This window comes from Triturus cristatus, chromosome 3_1 (genome assembly GCF_964204655.1).
Source record: "Triturus cristatus chromosome 3_1, aTriCri1.1, whole genome shotgun sequence".
In the NCBI taxonomy this organism is placed as follows: Eukaryota; Metazoa; Chordata; class Amphibia; order Caudata; family Salamandridae; genus Triturus; species Triturus cristatus.
Genome location: NC_140583.1, coordinates 520,821,690 through 520,846,767, shown reverse-complemented (window position 1 = coordinate 520,846,767; position 25,078 = coordinate 520,821,690). Strand labels below are relative to the sequence as shown.

The 25,078-nt window shown below is 46.2% G+C and overlaps 1 protein-coding gene across 4 annotated transcripts in view; it reads left to right on the top strand.

The window, feature by feature from the left end:
• Positions 1–25,078, top strand: part of POLG (DNA polymerase gamma, catalytic subunit) — an 862,381-nt gene that overhangs the window by 577,203 nt on the left and 260,100 nt on the right. The gene's annotated exons all lie outside the window — the stretch shown is intronic.

The following is a 25,078-nucleotide window of genomic DNA, read 5'->3' as shown; positions in this document are numbered from 1 at the left end:
GTGGAGAGAATTGGCACTACCCTGGAGCAGACCAAGGAGTCCCTAGAAACAAGGATCGATAAGGTCACATCAGATTTTACCCTCCTCCACGCTGATCATCGTAAACTAGCCGAGAGGGTTGCGGCGCATAATCAAACGCTTCAGGAGCTCCAGCCCGTCGCCCAGAGCCATAGCGCAGCATTGCAAGATGTGCTGGACCGGGTCCATGCGCTTGAAGACCGGGTGGATGATGCGGAAGGGCGCTCCCGGTGCAATAATATTCGCGTGGTGGGACTTCCCGAGGGAGAGGAGGGAAGAAACCCGGAGCAATATGTGGAAAACTGGTTGCGTGATCTTCTGCCTCGGGGGGTGCTATCCCAGCACTTCGTAGTGGAAAGAGTGCACAGGGTGCCGGCGCAGAAGCCCAGGCCGGGGGCCCGGCCTCGCCCGTTCCTCTTTAAGCTCCTCAATTATCGAGACAGGGATGTGGCCCTGAGCGAAACTCGGAAATCAGGCGACCTGACTGTGGGCAGCAGCCGAGTTATGTTTTTTCCGGACTATACCGCAGCCGTGCAGCGGCGCAGGAGCAACTATATAGCGGTGAAGCGTCAACTTCGGGAGCTGGCGCTGCCTTACTCCCTGCTGTTCCCGGCCCGGCTAAGAGTGGTTGCAAAGGAGGGGACCCGCTTCTTCGACTCCCCGGCGGACGTGTGGGACTGGCTGGAAGAGTCCGGGCAGTGGTCAGGAACGAGACCCTCGGGTTCAGATGCTGGTAGCCGCCCAGAGAGAAGGTCCAGACGGCGCAAGCGCCGGGGATTACGCCAGTCTGCACGGCTGGGGCCAGTAGTGCCTAGCCCCGAGAGAATTAGAATGGAGCGGCGGGAGGTCCTTGAGGCGATGGCGACACTTGGGACACCACAACACAGTGATCGCATGGAGGTCCGCACGTTTAGTGCTCCGGGCACCAGTGGGGCGTCGTCTCCATCCACCGAGATCTCGGAAGACTTGAATTTGCCGGCGGTGACCCCACAGACTGCTGACCTGATTGTGTGAGATTATGTCAGTATGCCCTTTTACATATGTAAGCACACATGTCATTGATTCCCACTGCACGCTGGGGGACTCTTGGGGCCTAGCGGGGGCGTATTAGTTGAGCCGGGGGGCGACCTGCTGCGCGGGGGCGGGATGCACACGGCATTAGATGCCACACTCGTCTACTCTTGTAGGCTCCTGTCGCCGCGACTCGCACTGGGCCTGTGCGTCAGTTTCATTCTCGACACGATACTGCACCTCCTACATTCAGCGGAGATATGGGAGGGGGAATAGTACCAACAAGTTGTTGTTAACACACGAACCCCATCAGGCACTATACTGAAATAACTCACCACTGATTAGAGTCTCTAAGGTTTGGACGGATGCCCTGTTGGGGATACACCCTATTTGTTATACTGTTCACAGTAGTTGTATTGTTTGCATGGCAGTGCATTAACATGCTCCCCTTGGACCTTAACCCACGCCCCCACCCCCCGGCGCGGACACTTCGACCCAAGTCTTGCCTGACTAATCAGCTTTATGATGGCACACACTAATATCGTGACCTGGAATATATGGGGCATGCACACGCCGTCGAAACGTTACTCCATCTTTTCCTACCTGCAGCGACATTCTGTTGGGATTGCCCTCCTACAGGAAACACATATGACCCAGACGGAGCTTGACAGACTCTGTAGGCGTTGGAGAGGGCAAATATACGGCACCACCTTTTCAGCACATGCGCGGGGCACACTGATCTGAGTGCGGGCGGGCGTCCCCTTCAATTGCGAGGAGGTGGTGGTGGACTGGGAAGGGAGGTATACGCTGGTGCGGGGGAAGCTGAATGGCCAAGAGTTGTTGCTAGGATCGTTATACGCACCTAATGTGGACCAGTCGTCCTTCTTAGTACGGCTGACGCAGCTCCAGCACCCCTATGCCGGGCTCCCCTGGCTGCTGGGAGGAGACTTCAATATGGTGCTGGATGTTCAGTTAGACAGATCTTTTCCCCCCCTCCGTGCCACAATAGCAGAGTCCAATGCTCGGGCGCTCGGGGACTGGCTCACGCACTGGGCGCTGCAGGACCTGTGGCGCATACTTCACCCGAAGGACAGGATCTACTCCTATTATTCAGCAGTGCATGATTTGCATGTCCAGTTGGACTGGATAGTGGGTTCCCAATCGTTGCTCCCGCTTATTGCGCAGTCCGAATATTTGGGGCGGACGCACTCCGACCATAACCCCCTGTGGTTTCGGATCAACTGGGAGGCGGACCAGCCGCCGGTGCACACTTGGCAACTCCAACCAAGTGTGCTGGAGGACTCGGAGTTTCGCTCTTCCCTCGGTGCGGATATATTAGCATACTTTGACATGAATGAAGGGACGTCGAGCAGCGCATTAATGGAGTGGGACGCCCACAAGGTGGCCGTCCCGGGGCACTGCTTGGGGGCCACGTGGAACATACGTAGGACGCTTTCGGACTCCCTGGCGCGTTTAGAGGACGAGCTCTTGCAGTATGAGAGGGAGGGGGAAGGAGGGGGTAGGCATTTGCACAGATTAGAGGACCTCCGAGGTAAACATGCGGTGCTTCTGGAGCGACTCCGATGTCATAATTATGCGGCGCACACGGCCAGAACGCACGCCAGAGCGGATAGAGCGGGCCGTCTGCTGGCTTGGTTGATAAGGCAGGAAGACCCCGTGCCCCGATAGGTGCAATCCGAAGGGAGGATGGCGCGATGGTATACACGCAACGCGAAATTCACCGGGCCTTCACTGACCACTATAAAACATTGTACACGGCCAAGGGGATTGGTCCCCGGCACCTTCTGGGGGAGTTTCTAGCCTCTATCCAACTGCCCGTGGCCTCAGAGGAGCATAATGCAGCACTCAGTGAGCCTCTCTCCCTGGAGGAAATTGGGGAGGCGATCCAATCACTGGCATCCGGGAAAACGCCGGGGCCAGACGGATTGCCTGCGGAGTACTATAAAGCATACCGCGAGTCATTGGCGCCGTTGCTTCATACACTCTACAACAAAGCGTTAGAGGAAGGGTCGCTCCCCCCTTCCATGCGGGAGGCGTTCCTGGTCTCCCTGCCCAAACCAGACAGAGACCACACAGCTTTGGGATCATACAGACCCCTGGCGATGCTTAACGTGGATTATAAAATCCTCGCAAAAGTACTGGCGGAACGGTTGGCGCCAGTGGTCCCCCACCTGGTACATGCAGACCAGAACGGGTTTGTCCCTGCGAGGTCCACGTCATTAAACCTTAGGAGGTATTTCAGGGTGGCAGCCGAGGCCGTACACGAGTGGCCCAGAGCGGGATGCCTTATTCTAGATCTGGAGAAGGCGTTTGATTGCCTGGAATGGGGTTATCTGTCGGTGGTGTTGTTGCGGTATGAGTTGGATGGGGGGTTCCTCCAGATGGTTGACCTGCTCTACAGGAGTCCCACAGTCCGTGTCCGGCTGGGCTCATATGTCTGGGAGGCGGTGTCGGTGGGCCGGGGCACCCGGCATGGGTGCCCTTTGTCCCCGTTGCTGTTCGCCCTGGCGATGGAGCCCCTGGCGGCGGCTATACGGACGACCCTGGGAGATGGTATACCGCTGGGGGACGCAGTTCATCAAGTGTCGCTCTATGCTGACGACCTGTTGGTCTATGTGAAGGATGTGGGGTGCATGCCGGAGCGATTGACCCAGCTGCTGCAGACTTTTGCCACTATCTCGGGACTTCGGGTGAATACAGGTAAATCCTGCCTTTACGCTTTCAGCGCAGGGACTCAGGACCCGGGATATTGCCTTGATGGTACGCCGGTCCAGTGGAAGGAAGGCACCTTCCGATACCTGGGGATACAAATATACCGCTGACCGGCTGACTTATTTGACGGGAACCTGGGAAGACCGGTCACGGCGCTTCAGTCGCAGGTGAGCTTTTGGAGTACACTTCCGCTGACAACCACGGGCAGGGTGGCGCTCGCCAAAATGGTCATGCTCCCCCGCCTCCTGTACTACTTTGTTAATTTGCCGACATATCCCGGCCCCCTTTTTGGCAGGCTCAACAGGTTGTTGCGGGACTTTGTCTGGGGCACAGCTAGACATAGGTTGGCGCTCGTGCAGTTATTTCTGCCGACAGACCGGGGGAGGTCTGGCTGCTCCTTGCTTCAAACACTACTATTTGGCCGCTCAGCTGCAATGGGTTGCCTGCTGGTTGGCTGATAGGGGCAGGGAGGATACAGCCACAACATTGACGCCTTACTCCCTGAAACGAATAACCAGGTTTATTCACCCTCTTGCCACAGTCACGCGGCCGATGCCGCTCCTTTTGGCTGTGGCATATAAGTGCTTCCGGAGGGCCTTATATCTCACCCGCGCTGCTGTCCCATATGCGCCGGCTATACCTCTGGAGGGCTCCCCCAGTGGTGGAGGGGTGCTCACGGCTCCTGCGCTCGCGGAATGGTGGGAAGACGATGTACGTACGCTGGGGGATTTATATCGGGATGGTGCGCTCATATCATACGAGACCCTAGTGACAGAGGAAGGGCTCCCGCCCGGGGGGTTCTTGGCGCACCGCTCCCTGATGGCGAGATTGACTGCCAAATGGGGAGACATGACCACGGAGCCCAGCCAGCATCTAACCATGCAATACTTGCACGTCATGGGGAGAGGTAGGCACCTGGTTCGCTGGTTTGCGGCATCACTAAGGGAACACACGGCGATCAGCTTGGACCCGCTTCGAGGCAAATGGGAACTGGACCTGGGACGGCCGCTAACAGATAAGGAGTGGGAGAGGATACTTAAAGGTCCAGTGCGTATCCCCAGGAACATGCGGTTCCGCCAAATCCAGTTATTCATTGTCCACAGGGCTTACCTTACGCCAGAGTTGATTAATAGGTATTTCCATCGCAACGATACACTGCGCCTGAGGTGTAAAGAGCTGGGGGCGGGGTTCCTGCACATGCTGTGGAGCTGTCCTGGGTTGGGCACCTATTGGAGCGTAATCAGCGGGTTATTACAGGGTAGTGTGGGTCGTAACATACCATTAGACTGGCCTGAACACATTTTGCACCACTTTAAAAGATCCCCTAAAGACAGGGTAATGTCCCGATTCCTGGACCTGGGGCTCGAAGTAGCAAAGCGCCTCATTACGAGGCGGTGGAAGGCACACAACCCGCCACACGCACGGGCATGGCGCTCCTCATTTCAGGCATGGGCTAGGGCGGAAGGGACGGCCATTCGAAGGGAGGAAACCCTGGGGTTGCGGAAGGAACCTATGGCGGACCACTGGGAGCAGATGCTCTGTGAGTTCCGGCGTCTGGAAGGGGAGGGCCACACGGGACATACGAGGGAAGCTGGCAATGTCTGCGCGAGCGGCGGTATGCCACAGGCTGCTACACCGACGGGATAGCGTGGCCCCGCTTCTTCCGGCCCAACAGTGGTCCGAGTGCAACTACATAAGGGCGGTTATGGCTGTGGAGCATACAAGTGTCCCCGGGGGGTGAGGTGTGGAGACAGAGGTGGAAGGGGGGGGGAGTTCAGCATGTATAACTAGTTTACGCTGCCATTGTTATGGGTTTTTCCTTCTTTTTTGATTCGTAAGTAATTCATCTGTTTACATGATTTGAGCTGACTGGTCGGCATAAGACTGCATGCACGGCTAAGAGGTTGACACAGGGTCTCTCCTGCCATTTCTTAGAGACTGCACCAGAATTGACAACGGTAGTACAGCTAGCTCCTGAGTGAGTATTCATCATGTAATTTGCTGCACAGTTTGAATGCATGTTAAACTAAGGTGGCCAAAGGCCCAGGTATTGATTAGCAATTTATACATGCTTACGAACTTCTGTATGTGATGTAAGTTACTAAAGTGTATACTCTTAAAAAATAGTAAAAACAGATTTGATAAAAAAAAGAATAAAGTCTACAGGCAGCCTGACCATGTCAGAGATTGCACCAGGACAGAGGTCCATAAGATGCTGGAGTTGGGAGTAATTGAACCCTCAGAAGGCCCTTGGGCTAGTCCAGTGGTATTGGTACCATAACCTCACTCCCAGGATGCTAAGATAGAGATGAGGTTTTGTGTTGACTACAAGGGACGTAGTGCAGTCACTAGGACTGATGCTCATCCAATTCCTAAGGCAGATGAGCTTATTGACACTTTGGCCTCAGTCAAGTTCTTGAGCACATTTGACATGTTTGCTGGCTATTGGCAACTTAGACTAGCTGAGGATGCCAAACCAAAAACAGCATTCTCAACCCCTAGTGGGCATTATCAATTTCTTTGGTTTGAAGAATGCACCTGCCACAATCCAAAGGCTGGTGAACAAAGTTCTCACAGGTCTGGAAGACTATAGTGCAGCATATCTTGATGATATAGCGGTCTTTAGCTCCACCTGGGATGATCAGCTGGTCCACCTGAAGAATGTTTTGGAGTCGCAGAAAGCAGACCTCACTATCAAGGCTACTGAGTGCCAGATAGGGCAGAGCAAGGTTGTGTCCCTGTGCCACCTTGTGGGCGGAGGCCAGGTTCAACCACTTCAGAGCAAAATCCAGACCATAATGGACTGATTGCTCAAAGTACCCAGGTATTACAGGAGATTTGTAAAAGGATATGGATCCATAGTGACTCCCTTGAATGATCTCCCCTCCAAGAAAATGCACAAGAAAGTTCAGTGGACAGTTAGCTGTCAGAAGGCATTTGATGATTGATGAGCTCAAGCAGGCCATGTTCACTGCTCCCATTATGCAGAGTCCTGACTACTCCAAGCAGTTTATTGTCTAAACAGATGCATCTGAGTTGGCGGTAGGGGCTGTGTTGTCACAACTTAATGCAGAAGGCCAGGATCAACCAGTAGCTTTTATTAGAAGAAGGTTGACCCCCAGACAGAAACGTTAGTCAGCTATAGAGAGGGAAGTCTTTGCTGTGGTCTGGGCCCTGAAGAAGTTGAGGCCATACTTGTTTGGCACTCACTTCATTGTTCAGACAGACCATAAGCCCCTCTTTTGACTAAAACAGATGAAGTGTGAAAACCCCAAACTTTCGAGGTGGTCCATTTCCCTACAGGGGATGCACTACACAGTGCAACATATACCTGGGAGCAACCATGCCAATGCGGATGGACTTTCCAGATATTTCCACTTAGAAAATGAAGACTCAACTGGGCAAGGTTAGTCTCATCTCCTTATGTTTGGGGGCGGGGTTTGTGTAGGAAAGTAGGATCTGCTTCTTATCGTTACCCCCACTTCTTGCTTGATGTAATGCTGTTTTTGACTAGTCTGACGGATCCTGCTAATCAGGACCCCAGTCTATCTGCTTTCTCCTTAAACCGTTGTGTAATGTACTTAGGTACACCCCAGATTGGATACTGGGGTACCCTTGTCAGTCCCTAGTATATGTTACCCATGTACACAGGACATAGGTACCCTAGAGGTCTCCCATGGGCTCCAGCATGTATTATGCCACTCATAAGAGACCATTCAAAATGAAACTACAGGCCTGCCATTGCAGCCTGTGTAAGTTGGTGCATGTAACACTTACGAAAGATATAGGTTTACTATAGCTAAGGGTCACTGCACTTAAAACCTATAAGTCAACCCTATAGCATTCCTTTATAATCCTGAGGGCAGGGTGCTTGACTCTAATTGAGAGGGTGCCCCTGCATGAGCAAGGACACCCCTGCAGCTTACGGAGTCCATTCTCCGGGGTTGTCAGTGAAGCAGCCATATACTATAGAGAGGGGCACGCGTAATCGCGCGATGACCATCTCGAAAGTGACTGCAACTAATCCTATCATGTTTGGTATCAAATATGTTGGAATCATACACCCATACCATAAAAGGTGCGGGACGTATGATTCCAAGCACTGGAAGAGCCCTCCGTTAGGCCCTCAGTGTTCCTGGTACAAGCCTTCTTGACCGGGACAGCACAAAATGGTTGCTGCCGACCAGAGACACGATTCTGCCCTCCTGCTGCTGAGCAGGAGAAGGCAGAACAATGGGCATCCTGTCACAGGGAGGTGTGACCACCTCCCAGACAGGATTTAATGTATTAGGGTTGGGTGGGTGCACTAGCCAGCGCATTAAAGTCTGCATGAGGGGCACATTTGGTGTCCCTATGCATAGTCCAGTTCAAACCAGTCCTGAGAGCCGTTGGCTCCCACTCTGGTGTGAAACTGGACAAAGGACATGGGAGTAACCTCCCCCCTGTCCAGACCCTCACCTTAGAGAATTCCCTGAATCACCCCAACCCTTTCCCTAGGGTACTTAAGGGCTTACCTGGGTGTAGCTCTTTAGATTTGTTGTGAGATAAGATTCAGAACTGAAACCACTGCACTTCTACCGTCTGGGCATTCTGGACTTCGTTTTGGCTTGACTTCCTCTCCCTTTCAGTCTGCTGCATCGTCTGCGCCTGTGCATCATACAGGAACCTACCAAGGCTTGTGAAGTATCAAGGACAACTGAAGTAATCTCCCTTGGAGTGAAGGAGTCACCCCCCTGCATTCGTAGGCACCACAACAAAATGACCAGTCTGTAGATTCCGAGCTGCTCTGACCTCCGTGGTCTCTGCAACACATTTGAGGGTTTTCCTCAGCTCCCGAGACCTGCTCTACCCTCTTACCAAGTTTGAAGCCAGTATACTTGTGGGGGTTGCAATAACCGAACCCCTGGGTACTACGTCCCCTTTGCAGTTTCCAAGGCTTGTTGATATCTTTGCAAGAAGAGTTTCTGGTTCCAAGTAGCCCCAATCTCGAGCACCTCCAGTGACCCCAATCTTCAGCCACACCGCATCATGTGCATCGTGGCCTGCCTCTTTTGGTGAGTTGCTTGAGGTCCTCTTGCGACAACTGTGCCTTTGGCCTGTGGGTCCGTTTGAGGATCACCTTTGTTTTCCTTGGGCTCCCCTGATTGCTCAGGGCCTGCCCTGAATCTCCTGCTTGTGGTGAGTCTCCTGGACCTTGCTGGTCCCAACCATGCACCTTCTTGACTTCCTGCGTAGGTTGCATTTGCCAAGGCTTGTTGGTTCTCTCGCCAGATACCGACCCCTCAGCACTCTAAATCCTTCATGGGACAGCTCGTATCCGGGTCCTGGTGGTCCTCAGCGTCGCCTGGTCCTCACAGCTGCAAAGTCAAGGTCACCGTCATCTTTCCTGAAGCACCCGACAACGGAGGACATCCGTCTTCCAAGTCTCCTGGTCACCCTTAAGTGACATAGACACTGTCGCCTCTGCTTTGCGGCACTCCTCTACTAGAATCCACATTTGGATTCGTCCGGACACTTTCTCCTCTTCCAGCAGTGGCACTTTCCTGAAGTCCTCCATTGTGTTTGACAGCTGAGAGGCGCTATAGTACGCAATTGTGTCTTTCAGTGCAGTGATGCAGACCGCCACACGGAAATGCGTTCAACTAATGCCTAATGCATGGTACTTAGCAGGGCTGCTTTCTTTCTTAGGATGAATGCTTTTGCTTTTGGCTGCTTGGCCTTTAAGTCCTCTTACTTGGGATGCCTTTTGGCATGTTACTCCCTGCCCCTTGGGAAATTACCTCATGTATAGTACCAGGCCTTCCTAAAAACGTGGTAAGTCATTTTCAAAACTTCGTAATGTCTGTATATATTTTGTAGAAAGATGCCCATGCAGACTGAGATGGGAACTGTGGATTAATTTGTGTACTATCTAGTGTCTGAAGTTGTGTTGATATGCCAATCTTGGATGTACCTAACAAGTGTTTTTGGGCGATGTCCTGGCCCACCTCCAGGACATGTCCTTTGGTGGAAGTGTCTTTTGTGGTGACAAGACAGACTACTTCATCAAGAGGGTTAATCAGAGCAAAGCTACAGCCAGGGCACTAGGTCTATTCTCTCCTTCAAAGCTATTCTATCACCTGACCCTCAATTTCCTGACTTAGAGTCACCAACTTAAACGGCAACTCATGCAGCAGCAGTAGCCTTTCTGTCCATACAGAGCTTGTGATATCAGACTAGCTTCTCCTTCTCTTCCTCATTTATGGCAACTGCGGAGCATCTCTGAATTTTCTGCCATGCGGCATCACATGATGTAATTGTGGGGTCCGGTGCCATTTTTTCTTCACCAGTGGAAGAGATTCAGTTGGACCAGCAGATCCTTTACTTAATATCTTCAGGTTATTCTCTACGATTGCTGAGTAAGCTGCCTCCCGATCCCCCTCAATCTTCTCACCATTTTCCCACACAAATATCTCCATAATAGTAACTCTTTACCTTCTGACCAAAGGTGCAGTACAGATGTTTTCACCTCTCAGACAAATTAAGGATGTTACTCCCTGTACTTTCTAGTGTTAAAATAGGAGGAGATCAGTGGCCTGCCTGAATCTCAGTTTTGTAATCAAATTCCTGAATAAGGAAAAGATCAAGGTGGTCACCTTTTAGCTTCTCATCCAAACCACTTTTCAGCTTATCCTCTATGCCTTTTAGGCCGAGGATTGTTTTGTCTTGTTGGATCATCAGAATACATACTTCAAAATGTATTACCCCCAGACCAGGACATTTATATTTACTGAATTTCCAGTTTGCAGGGTTCCCATTCAGGAAGGATATTCTTGGTCCCACTGTTTTTTTTTCTCCAAGATTGCTGGCAGTGTTGCTAGCCATCTTCATTGTCATGGTTTCGTTGTCTACCCCTACGTGGGCGATTTACTTTTTTTTTGTAGGATTTATCAATATAGGCTCAAAACATACAATAACCTTCACCAATGTTAGTTAAATAGTGTTATTATACAATGTTGAACACAGGAAGACATGTAGATATTGTGCTGTTCCATAGGTGTGTCCTGATACACAAAATAGTTTGCGAAGAAGCATAACTCAGTGATATGGCTTCTCAATCAAAATGGCTACAAATCCCAATATTGGGAAGCACATCTTTAGTAAAAGAAAAAACATATAATGTAGTGACTCTAAGTAGAATTTGTATTGGTGTCCTGCCTACCTAAAAGAAGAAAGGATAACAAAGAAGAGAGTGAGAAGTGAGAGCTCGCTCGCCTTCTCATATCAATGTCTTCAATCAAAGAGAATCGAGCATGCTACCAAATTCCTTAGAGAAGTCCCTCACACTAAGAGATGAAAAATACCTTCAGGTTTTTTAAAAGTACCTCACCCACCTCACCGCACGCATCATCATTTGGGTCCCACCCGAGACACCTAGTGTGTCTCAAAAAAGAGACAGGGCTGGGGTGTGATCCTGGTAGTCCCTAGAAGTGCTCAGCCAAAAGCCTGGCCACCTTTTTCCTTGTTCATAATAGTTAGCTTTAAGGATTTACAACATGTATTTCACTGGTACATAGTTTATTCAGATCCATTTTTGCCCTTTCAAGGTTGCTTCTATTCATAGTCATGGGGTTCACAGTATATTCCTGTGTACAAGATTTAATGCCATTATCTAGGTTTGCCTGCTATTTTGTCCTGTGCCTAATGCACCCCTGGGTTCAGGACACAAACAATTGCACTCCAGGATTGTGTTTAATCCAAATGAAAGTTTATTCCCGGCAAGGTGTTTCGACCAAATGGTCTTTTTCAAAGTCTGTACATTGCACAATGAGCTTGAAATTCACGAATGTGATTTGCATGCACAGCTCAAACACAAGGTGACGCGATAATTATTTTATATGCTGCTGTCATCAATATGCATGCCACTGGGGCATGGGCCCCTTGATTATTTAATGTATCAATACTGTTTGTCAGAAAAGTCTGTCTTCTAATTCCTAGAAGGGATTTGCCTTCATTGTCTATGAAAGCGGTATCATGCAATGTTGTTCCTTTTCTATGTTTACTTGTTTGTATTAATAGTGGTAGTGCTCACGAGCAACACAGACTGTGAAACAGACTGTTCGAAACGCGTTCATGGGAATAAACTTTAGTTTGGATTAAGCTCAATCCTGGAGTGTTTGTGTCCTGAACCTGGGGACACATTCCTCATTTGGAATTAAGAAGGGCTCCTGTACCTGTAATCCGCACCGGCCCGCTCTTTGCAATTTGGTGATATATATATGGATGATGTCATCAGTGATCATTTGAGATGTCATCAGTGATGTCACTGATCATGTCATGAGTGATGTAATATGTGGGGTCATAAGCAGTGCATTGCAGCGGCGCATGTTATAGTTAGCTCATGTAACTATACTTGCTGAATTTCCATGATTTTGTGCGTGTGAAATCTGAGCCTAACTTATAACGTCCCTGTAATGTTCTTTTTTTTCAATGAATTTCTATGGTTTTTTAATGTTATTTCCTAACTATAACATCCCTGTAACCTTTGGGGTTTTCTGTAAGTGGGTGTGTGAGTGGCTCTATGGGTCTGTAACAGGGTGTGTGTGTGACTGTATGGATTGATGAGTGGGGGTGTTAGTGGCTTTGTGAGTAGGTATATGAGTGGCCATGTGGGTCTGTGAATGGGTGTGGGAGTGGCTGTATGGGTCTGTAAGTAGGTATGTGAGTGGTTTTGTTGGTGCATTAGTGGGAGTTTGAGTTGCTATGTGGATCTGTAAGTGGATGTGAGATTAGCTGAATTGGTGTGTGAGTGGCTGTCTGCAGTTTTGCACAAAATGTCTACCAAACTGGAGTACTCTCTACTGGTTGATTAGTAACTGCTAAAACATTGAGTAAATGTCTAGTGCATATTCTACACTACTGCTGCATAACGGACCAGAAGAAAATGTCTCCAGTGACCTTCTGTGCGTTTAATTTCAGCAGTGTGATTTTTCCTCAAGCTTCTTCTTCCAGACATCTGTGATAAAATGATTTCTCCTAGAGTGAAGATGACAAGACTGCAAAGAGGTGGATCTCCACAAAACATGGGTGCCTCCTCTTAATTATATAAAGTAAGTGCTTCTTTGTTTGGTGGAGATGCCCTCATATTAATCTCATCAAGAACCTGTCACCAAAATTGGCAGGAAACACACTGGGGGACCTTTTGGTAAGCTGCACATCATACTGGCAAAAGGTGGGAAGACCTCTGCATACTACTAAGGTGGACAGGGCGAGGCCAATCGGACAAGACTTTCAGGTGATTTTATACATTTGCATACTTGTAGTAATTTAAAGGTAGAAACATGGACTCGGCTCTCACCAGGAGAGGACTAGAAAGAACCCACTCATCAGTCACTACAGATTGTGCTCCCACAGATCAACGATGCATTCGCCTCCTTCAAAGATGTCAGATAATTTTTCAATGTTGAATTGCAGAGAAAACACACTTGCCTTTCCTTTGTCAAGCCAAGCCTAGGAAGTTGGGATCCATTTCTCTTCACAGAAGAAGAGGGGAGCCTCCCAGCTCACTCCCTGGACCAATTTTGTCCCCGGGGATCCCATGCCCTAGGGCCCAGCCACTTGATTATGGATGCCCTGGAGCCCACATGGGGCACCCAGTGTGCACTGTTGGAGACCACGGGGGGGAGCCCTTCTGCCCCCACCTCCATCGGGAGCTGGCATTGCTCCTGCATGCAGAGAGCAGCAAAAAATGCTGCTCTCTGTGAGTGGGAGGAATTTTTCCATCTGTTTTTCTGCCCTCTTGACAGCGGGCAGGAAAACAGATGAAGCGTCCGCTCCTAGTGGGCAGGAGCAGTTTTCCTGCTCCCTAGAAGTGGACTTACTGTTTGCTCTCACCTGGTGGAAGCTGGCAAAGCTCCCGCCAAAGAATTATGTCCAGAGGGTGGGCACCTCGGGACATAGTGAGGGTGGTGGTCCCCAGTGCCATTAATGGCTCCTTGATGGGTGCTGTGTGGTTCTCCTTTGATTTTGCGGGGCCTGCCCCTGGGAGATGTTGGTCCCAGGGGCCGATATCAGCCTTTGGGGGATGGGGGGGGGGAGGGGGGTTGGAGCCTTCCCCCTCAAAAGGAACAATCAAATTTGCCCCTGGGACCTGGCCCACCCAGGGGCTCATCGATAAACAAGCATGGGAGACCTCACTTTTTTCACCTTTTTCAATTTTGCTGCAAATTTGCTGATCCATTGCGATTTTGCAGCAAACTTGAAAAGAAAATGTTTTGGGACTCCATTACCAGGCCTCGGGGGTATTTCTATCCTGCGCCCTTTTCTTTTTTTAAACTTATTTTTGGGGACTCGGCTGAGTCGAAGTCCTAAAATGGCTGCCAACACTTCCTGGTTGAAGTGTTGGCAGCAAACCAGATTTCAACTTGAGATTTGTTGGATCCTCTGAGGATCTGCGTCCCTAGATATAAATATTTGTTTTTCTTTTAATAACTTAAATACTACAGAACGTATTTACACCAAATCGCATAAAGGGGTCTTTATAGACTAAAAGCTACCTCTCTGCCAAAATTTGGTGTAATTCCATACAGCAGTTTTGGCTTTAGTCATGTTCAAAATCCCTATGGGAAATTGCAAGGGAAACACACATTTTTTTACCCCTCCCCCCTCCTTTTGTACACCCCCACTTGATGGATCACCCTGAAACTTTCCATGGAGAACTAGACAAACCGAGCCACTTTTTAGGAACATTTTGTGAAGATTCGTCAAATGGCACCAAAGTTATGAGCAAACCATTTTTTAAAAATATATATCTATATCTATATATATCTATATCTATATATATATATATAGATATAGATATATATATATATATATATATATATATATATATATATATATGTGTGTGTGTACATATATATATATATATATATACTCTCGTTTCCCTCGAGTATTCTTTGACCCTCCTGATCAAGAGTTACGTCGTCGTTTGGACTCCTCGAGCCGAGTCCTATTAATTATTCAAAAAGGATAACGACGCCATGTGCGATTGTTAAATTTTATTTCCTGCCGCCACCAAACGCGTTTCGACTGTAAACAGTCTTGCTCACTGGTAATGAAGTTACAAATGCGGCCATTTTTTAAAGTGCGTTACGCTCATATCATAAAACTACTAAAGTGACTGAAGTGAAAAACAGACTCGTAGTTTCAACATGACATTGGCTTGACATTTCAGATTATCAATGAAAAGTATCCATCTTACACTCATAATTCATAATATTAACATTGGCAATGAAATAACATTTTATAAATTCCTTTGAGTCTGACCTACTTATATTCTTTCTTTTTCTTTTCTTATAAAAACACATCTTATTATTAATCCTGAGCGACGCTTCTATTCTTTAATTCTTACAAATGTGTATGCAGGTCCTCTTCCATATTCAGGCCTCCTGGTTGTTTTGAGTTTAACTGTATGATATAGCCCGGCACTTTGAGAGAGTCCATAACAAAGACACAAGAGGTTTGACCTACTATGTTATCAACTCTATATTGCTGAATGTAAGAGGAGGCAATAGGGAGAAACAGTTGAGGAGACTGGAATCTCGCTATATCATACAGTTAAACTCAAAACAACCAGGAGGCCTGAATATGGAAGAGGACCTGCATACACATTTGTAAGAATTGGAGGATAGAAGCGTCGCCCAGGATTAATAATGAGATGTGTTTTTATAACAAAAGAAAGAATATAAGTAGGTCAGACTCGAAGGAATTTATAAAAGAAGGTTAAAATTATGGTGAAAAGTTTCTCAGTGCATTGATTGACGCCCACTAGGGCATGATACAGTGATGTTTTAATATAAAATGTGACATATATTTTTTTATATATTTAATGTATTTATATATTTAATATATTTATCAAATGTAATAATGTTAACAATATTGCGGTTATATATGAAATAACCTTAGCAGCGCGATGGCCATGCAAAGAAAATATAGGTTTGCTCACTTGAGCTGAATCATAAGTATGTTGATGTCGAAATGTCAATGAAATCGAATAGAGTTTGACAAGGACCAACAGGAACTTTGTAACAGTGTTAATGTTGAAGCGTCAATAAAGCACGCTAAAGTTTGACACGACAGCGCGCTGGTAACAACTGCAGAAAACAGTGATTTTAATGATGCTGATTTTCTTTTATAAATGTTATTTCATTGCCAATGTTAATATTATGAATTATGAGTGTAAGATGGATACTTTTCATTGATAATCTGAAATGTCAAGCCAATGTCATGTTGAAACTACGAGTCTGTTTTTCACTTCAGTGACTTTAGTAGTTTTATGATATGCATGTAACGCACTTTAAAAAATGGCCGCATTTGTAACTTCATTACCAGTGAGCAAGACTGTTTACAGTCGAAACGCGTTTGGTGGCGGCAGGAAATAAAATTTAAAAATCGCACATGGCGTAGTTATCCTATATATATATATATTCACAGAAAAAAACATAGGTTTCACACACGTTATAGTTAGGAATTAGCATTTAAAAAACCTTGCAAATTCACTTAAAAAACCATAGGTTTCACACATGTTATAGTTAGGTGGACATTTCACTCGTAAAAAACCAATGAAATTCCCCCACTATAGTTAGTTCAGATAACTATAACTCGCGCGACCGCTACTCTATCAAAAGGATGATGTCATCAGTGATGTCATTAGTGATGCCACTGACCATGTCATGAGTGATGTAATATGTGACTTCATCAGCAGTGGATTGCGGTCGTGCGAGTTATAGTTATCTGAACTAACTATAACGGGGGAATTTCATTGGTTTTTTACGAGTGAAATGTCCACCTAACTATAACATGTGTGAAACCTATGGTTTTTTAAGTGAATATATATATATATATATATATATATATCTATGTCCATCGACGGGCAATATAACAACAGAAGAAATTCCCATAAGATCCAATATCACATGCATTGATGAACTCCTAGTGGCTGGTTTACATAAATAGTGTTTTCCTAAAATAAGGAAGTTTGGGTTTGTGTAGTATATGTTTTACGTGTGTTGAGATTGCAATTGTGATGAGGTGATTTAGATTTATGTATTTCAAGCGATATGTTTAACTTTTATGTCTATGAGTGAACCTTTACACTTTAGCACAAAGCGAACGCAAGATAGCACCGGTGACATTCTAGTGCTAATGTAAGTTGAGGCTTAAGTTAGAAAGTGCTCATGAGTAAGAGACATTGTGTATATTTATGTAATGTATACAACATAATTGCATGATTTTTGAGGCACAATGCACTTTAGCAAGAAGAAATGCATTTATTCACACACAGTGACATTTATGTCTATGATGACGCATTTTAGGGTGTCATGTAATGACATATAACCAGTACACAAAATGGTGTTTGTGAACAAGACCAGCATGTACGGCTGAAACGCGTCAAGCAGTCTCTTTGACAATAAAAGAAAGAACTTACAGCAAACTGCAGTGATGGTGCCTATTTTGTCTAAACAGTGGCACAGGATATTTGAAAAAATGAAGAAAGCGGTCTTTTGTTTTGCCGACGCTCCCTTATGGTCTGGCGTGCAGTGGCTGAAACTACAATAGACGGAGGAGTAACATATATATGATCAGCTGCTGATGACGATGTTTATGAAAATGCATTAGATAGTTATTCTCCAACTGTTTGTGTGGCCATAGACCGATATAAATTCTTTAAAAGGAAGCAAGAGAAAGAAGGAACAATTGATGACTACCTGTCGGCTTTTAGGAAACTAGCAATTTCATGTAGTTTTGGAACTTAACACAATGAACTAATCAAAGACCAGATTATAATGCACTAAAAAAATACATGTATGTAAGACAGACTGTGGGCCGATAGAAAGCAGCCCTAATGAATATCTTACCGTTGTGAGCAATGCAGCCCTCATGAATGTCGTTACCATTGCAAGCAAAGCAGAAATTTCTGGCAGAGGTTCTAATGTGATGATAGACTCAGACTGTAGTAGTGAAATAGTTAGCAAAGAGAATACCAAAGAAAAGACCAATGTGTAAGACAGTGATGATGAGAGTTCAAAGAAGGTCAGCTAATATAAAACAACAATATCTACAATTAATTGCTATTGTTGTGGCAGTTTGGAACACTTAGCCAATAATAAGAGTGGTCCAGGTAAGAAACAAAAATGGTCTGGATGTGGTGTGATTGAGCATTTCATCTTTGTGTGCAATAGGAAGGATACGCAGAATAGTTTCAAACTGAAGATTAAGCTTGTAAAAGACAGTACACCTCTTAGTGATGAGTCTGGAAATGATCATTGTATTTTGCATGTGAATAATAGTGCATTGAATTTGAATACTAAATCACGCAACAAACCTGTTGTGAAATGTGTATAGCAAGAGTGGATAAAACCATAGTTGCTGATTCAGGGTCACCTTATACTGTTGTAAATCAAGATGTGTGGGAAGAAGAGTTCATAAGAGTTATCGGAGAAGTGTAGGAGCTGAATGACATTCCTTCTGATATCTTCACAGGTGAACTCATTCTGATGAAGGGTTTCAGGTGGGTCACAATTGAATTTAAGAGTAGAAAAACAGAAGAAAAATTGTATGTAGCAAAGAGTTGATCTTTTGTCCTAGAAACGGAAAATCAAAGGCATCTTGATATAATTTTTGACCCGAACAGTCATGAACAAGTGTTGGTTGTGGGTGGGAGTATCGAAGCAAGTAAAAAATTATAAAGGAATTAATTTTAAGTAGAAGTCAGTAAGCTTGAAGTTTTTCAGCATAAGATTGTACTGAAAGATAATTTGTGTCCAGTGATAGTTACTAATGTACCGAATGAGATGTGGTGGAACAAGAGCTTAAGTAAACTTTGTCAGTTGAACCAATCGAATCTTAAAATTGGATTTTTCTATTGGTGGCTGCATGCCATGCCATTGAAAAAATCAGTTTATCGATTTGTGTCAGTTTAATAAAAATATTCTAGTAGATAGAGTTCTTCTTTTACCCAAGACAAATGAAAAATTAGCTTTTTTCTGAAAGAAAAAGTAGTAATGAATTTTCTACAATTGATTTGTCTTTTGCGTACCATCAAGTGCCACCTCCTGACACACACTGACATCTCCCACAGCCATCTCACGGATTGAACTCCACTCACCACACCAGTCACCACAGCAATCATGACCTCCATCCACTCCGGAGCACCGCAGACCGCTGCCACCACCACGCCTTCAACCTGGGACAGAAGGAAATCGGCAGCGCACTCACCTCCATCCTTAACTCATCCATCACTACCGCCACCTTGCCGGACTCCTGGAAACCTGCAGAGGTGAAACCCCTCCTGAAGAAGCCCTCCGCTGACCCCAGTGAGCTCAAGAACTACCGACCCATCTCACTGCTTCCCTTCTCGGCCTAGGACCTGGAGAAAGCCATCAACCACCATCTCACCAATCACCTGGAAGGAAATAACCTACTTGACGCCTCCCAGTCTGGCTCCCACTCCAACCATAGCACCGAGATTGCTTTGATGGCCGTAAACGACGACATCAGAACCATCCTCGACCATGGCGAGACAGCAGCCTTGATCCTCATCCACTTCACAGCGGCCTTCAACACTGTATTCCACCATACCCTAATCGCTAGACTCCACCACATCAGCATCAGAAGAAACGCTCTCAAATGGATCACCTCCTTCCTCTCCGGATGAACACAGAAAATCCGTCTTCCACCATTTACCTCTGAACCGAAAAGAATCATCTGCGGAATCCTCCAGGGGTTGTCCCTTAGCCCTACCCTCTTCAGTGTCTACATGACTCCTCCTCCACTGGCCAACATCGTCGGCACCCACGGACTCAACATCTTCTCATACTCTGACAACACTCAACTCATCCTGTCCCTCACGGAAGACACTGCCACCACCAGATGCTACTTCCAGAACGCCATGACCAGCGTCACTGACTAAATGAGATCCAGCTGCCTGAAACTAAACACAGACAAGACGGAAGTCCTCATCTTCGGAAGAAACACCTCCCCATGGGACGACACATGGTGGTCCATGGCACTCAAACCCTCACCTACACCCTCGTACCCCAACCTCAGCATCATCTTGGACAGCGATCAATCAATAAGGATTTGTAGAGCACGGCTGCTTTAACCATGAGGGTCTCGAGGTGCTGTGGGATTGTGGTGCCGGATCACCCTGCCTGTTCCTGGTTGAACATCCAGATCTTGAGGTCCTTCCTCAACTGCTGGAGTGATGGTGAGGCTTTGAGGTGCAGGGTGAGGAAGTTCCAGGTCTTAGCAGCCAGATGGTAGAAGGGACAGCCTCTGCTGTTTGCCCGGTAGATGTGTTGGGTAGCTGCTAGGTGGAGGGATCTGAGACGGATTTCCCCGGTCGGTTGGTGGTAATTCACTCATTTGTTGAGGTACGCTGGTCCTTCGTCGTGTATTACCTGGTAAGCGTGGGTGAGCAGCTTGAAATGGCATCTCTTTGTGACTGGTACCCAATGGAGTTTCCTGAGTTGAGGGGTGATGTGCGTCTTATCTGAGGAGGTCGAGGATGAGTCTGGCTGCTCTGTTCTGCATGGTCTGTAGTTTCCTTAGTTGTTGGGCAGTGATTCTTATGTAGAGGGATTTGCTGTAGTCGAGTCTGATGGTGACAGGAACTTGCGTGACTGTTCGTCTGGTTCTGGGTGGGAATAATGTGAAGACCTTCCTGAGCATTCGGATGGTAAGGGAGAAAGTAAGGGAAACAACAGTGACCTGCTTCTTCGTTGGTAGCTGGTTGTCGAGGACTAAGCCAAAGTTGAGAGCGTGTTCAGTGGGCTTGGGCTCAGCTCAGGTTGCCACCATTCGTTCTTCCAGAGGGTGTCTTTGCGATCTATCCATGAAGCATCAAGTCACCGCATTAGCCTCCTCCTGCTTCCACGCCCTCTGCATGCTTCACAAGATTTTCAAGTGAATCCCCTTTATCACCAGGAAAACGGTGTCTCAATCCCTCATCACCAGCGATCGACTACGGGAAAGCACTTTTCACCGGAACCACCACCTACATCCTCAAACAACTACAGACCATACAGAACATCACAGCCAGACTCATACTTGTCCTCCCCAAATGGACCAGTATCACCCCCACCGCAGAAGCCTCCACTGGGTCCCCTTCCCAAAGAGATGCCAGTACAAATTGCTGACCCTCGCTTACAAAGTCCTCCACAACGCCGGACTCTCTTACATCAACCACCGCCAGTCCTTCCACCAACCGACCAGACAACTCTGATCCATCTCTTTCGCACAAGTCTACCGCACCCGACGAAGCTGCTGTGGAGGTCGTTCCTTCTCCTACTTTGCTGCCAAATCCTGGAAGGAACTCCCACTCCACCCCCGAACCTCCCCCTCACTCACCAACTTCAGGATGGAACTCAAGACCTGGCTCTTCGACTGAGGCTCACTATACCCCAGTGCCTGGATACCACCCCAGGGTGATAAGCCGTGCTTTACAAATACGGACTGATTGATTGACTTAATAAGAAAAGCAGAAGACTCACTGCTTTCCTAACTCATGTTGGGTGTTTTCAATTTGTAAGAATGCCGTTCAGCATAGCTTCGACTGAGGCTGATTTCCAAAGATCACTGCACTAAATTATTTTAACAGGGATAAATGCTATTCTGTGTTTTTCAGGATGATGTTTTGGTCATCAGCAAGAATAGTAGTGCACATTATTTTCGTTTAAAGACAGTGTTGAGTATCTTGAAGGAGAAAGGTCTAACAGCAGAGTTCAAGAAATGCAAGTTTGCCACTCATTCTGTAACATATCTAGGACATTAAATTTGTAATCAAGATATTAAACCAAGGAAAGAATTGGTCAAGCAGTAAAGAATGCTCTGTGTCCAGTAAATAAGGATGAGTTAAGATTCTTTTTTAGGACTAGCATTAGTATTCTAAATATGTGCAACGTTTCACAGAAATAATCACATAATTTGAGACAGTTGTTGAAATCAAGTCAGAATTTTTTTGATCAAGTAAATGTAATAATGCTTTAGTTAACATAAAAAGTTATATCAGTAATGTTCTGCCTCTAAAGGGTTATGATCCTAATCTTAAAAGTGTTATAACATCAGATGCTAGTTGTAAAATTGGAAGATGATGGTAAGGAGGATGTAACAGCCTTTGCTTCAGTTTATCAGCAACTGAGGAATGATACTCGGTGATTGAGCGTAATATATTGGCATGTGTAGAGAATATAAAGCACTTCAAGTCCTTTGTTTGTGGTCAAGAAATTGAAATCCAAAGTAGCCATTAGCTGCTCACAAAAGTCCTTACAACTAGTGGTTTGCAAAGAGCATCGGCACACATTGCAAAACCTTCTATCAGACTGCAAGACTGAACTATATAATTATAAAGTACTTTATGTACCTGTAGCAAGAAATAGGGTAGCTGATTGCCATAGTAGGTTATCCCTTCCCTTGAACCTTGAAAGAAGTTCCTTGGAATTATTGATTAACAAGTGGCCAGTATTGATGCTGAGGAGGAAGCGTGCATTAACTGTGAAGAATGGAAAGCTGCTTATGTCAATGACAATGGGTTAATGGAAAATAACATTTATTTGTAAAAGGACTGACCTGTGAAGAATAAGTTGAATGCCATAATTAAGAAATATTTGGAAATTACGAATGAATGATTGTGAGTGAGGCGTTCGTATTGAGAAGTGGAAATTTGATAACAATTGATTTGAGGGAAATGTACTGAAACTGTCTCATGAAGGACATCTAGTGTTGTTAGGACCAAAACAAGGGGCAAATGATAGTTGTCGGTAGAAGTAATTACTAGAGCAGATCTCTGAAATGATTGCCTCCCACTGGAAATTGTGGTGTTGAGAAATGTAATGAGTAACTAATAGTTCTATTCAGTTAGCTATAATGAGTAGTAAGAATTGGGAATTTGAAGTAAAGAAAATGCTCTGGACATATCTGCCTACACTAAGGGATGGATGAGTGTCTAGGAAGGTAGATTGGTTTCCTGATGAGGTAAGAGATAACATCTAAAAAGCACAAGATGTTTACAAGAAATACTATGACTCAGAACATGAAAGCAAGGAAGTGTCTTTATCTGTTTGTGATTGGATTGTTTAAAGAAGGTTGGGACGTTCCAAAAAGTAGAAGGTTTGTTTTCTAGACCTTTTAATTTTTGGAAGAGCTTGAGTAATTCTGTATGTCTAAGTGACAGAACGGTTTGACATCTTAGCTGCATTGCAAGATGTAAAGGTTCTGGAGTCACAATTAACTAGGGTGTGGGAAGTGGCTGGTTATTTGAAATAAATATCTTGTGAGGATTCCACCAGTACTCTAATATAGAGATGATAGAACATTCAGAATTTGTTTTAGACTACCATGACAATATATTGGACTGTAATTCAGAAGTGGATTCAGAGGTATCTAATAATAATTTGAATCTTGGGTTTCACCACAAACTTACCTTCCAAATGCAAAGATTATATATTGAAATAAGTCTATTTGACTTTTTTAAGAATAACTATTTTAAAAAATGTACTGCAAGTATATGTTTCATGTTGATCTGGGTTAGATCCCACGAGTTTTTATTGATTTGTAATTATTTCGAAGGAGTGTTGAACAAATGTCAAGAATTGTTATTTTTTTTCAATATTGTAATACAATTTTATTTTATTATTTTGTTAAATTGAGAAGATGTGTGGAGCATTGTTGTTAAGGATTCAATGCTACATCATGGTTTATGATATTATTGTACCTGATATAAGTAAATGGTATACATTTGCATAGCAGCTAGTTGCTGGGGGATTTTGTGAAGAGCAGACTGCTGTGCATAGCGTGGTGAATAAAGAGGTTTACTGCTTGAAGAAGTCTGGTGTACTCTCCACTCATACTTCCCAAAGACCTAGACATTGAAGTAGCGAAAGAGATGAGCAATGATCATAGCTTGTTGTGGGTGCTCCAGCCTGGACATAACCCTGCTGTGAGGAGCATCACTCTAGGAAAAGCTGAGTCTGGAAAACAGCCTGAGAAGGACACATAAAAGAACTGGCCCGTACCGGTTTTGAAGGTACAGACAGACTGTTTGCTGTACTTTATAAGAGTGGGAGCTATTCACCCACTAATTGTTCCAGTTTCAAGTACTCTTCAACCAAGTAGGGGGAGCTCCACAGAGTACTCAGAAGACTACTGCTTAAGCAGGGCTGGTGCCTGCCTGACAGCCAATGCCCCAGAGCTGAAGGAATATCACCTGGAGTCTGCCCTGGCTCCTGCCCTGGAGGGTCCTGGCTGGAAGAAAAGGGAAGAAGAGAGCCAAACCTGCAGGAGGTGGGTATCTTGGTACTGTGGGTTTGTCTGAAAGAATCTTGTACATGTGCCCATGTGGGCTACTGAACAGCCGCATGTGCCGCTACTTGCCACTGTGTGCCTTACTCATTGTGTGGCTGGCAAGGCAATGACAGGAACTGTGCCCGATCAGACCCATCTGCTGCACTAAAGCGCCTTAAAGCGACTTAGCTGTTGTCTCCGGACCTATGACCAGAAATAGACTGCATCACTGCCTCTACCAGGGAGGACCAAGCTGCTGAATCAACAACTGACTGACCCAGTCTAGAAGGAAGGAAGGAAGATCTACTGCAATCTGCAGGCCCATCAACAGCTGGCACAAAGTGCCAGAAAGAGGGCGGCTGGCTGAATACAGCTGTACAGCTGCCACTGATTGAAGTGGATGCACCTGCGGCTAGCACTTTTCCCCAGATGTTGGGAGGACCAGGACTGAGGAACAGGGTGCCAGAGTGAGGCCTACTGTGGACACGGACTGTGCTGTCAGACAAACATTGAGAGACTGAGTGCTTGCTGGTGCCTATCAGACCGAAGGAGGGAGCACTCCACCTATGCTGAAACCTACACTTGGATACTTTAGATTATTGGGTTGGAAAGGGGCAGAGAAGGTATCCTCATCGGAAGACAGTAGCCCTGCACAAGAGAGTCTGTAAATGTGATACTTTTGTGTATTATTGAGTTTTACTGGGTATTAAAGTACTTTTTTGTCCAAAGTGCTGGACAATAATGTTATTACATTGTTGTGTATCTCTTCAGTGCTGAGCCTGTTACACCCACACACTAACCTGCCTGAGAAGCCCATGATTGCTTTCCATTGCTACTACTGAATGTCAAGTTCTGAAGGGCTTGTGCTGGGCTCAGTTTCCAGAGCCATAGCAGGACAGATCCTGGAACATCAGAGGCAAATGACCCCAGCCCTACAGCTGTGGCATAGTAGCCCCTGCTTGCCCTGTGTTCCCTAGAACGGGCCCTGATAGCTTCC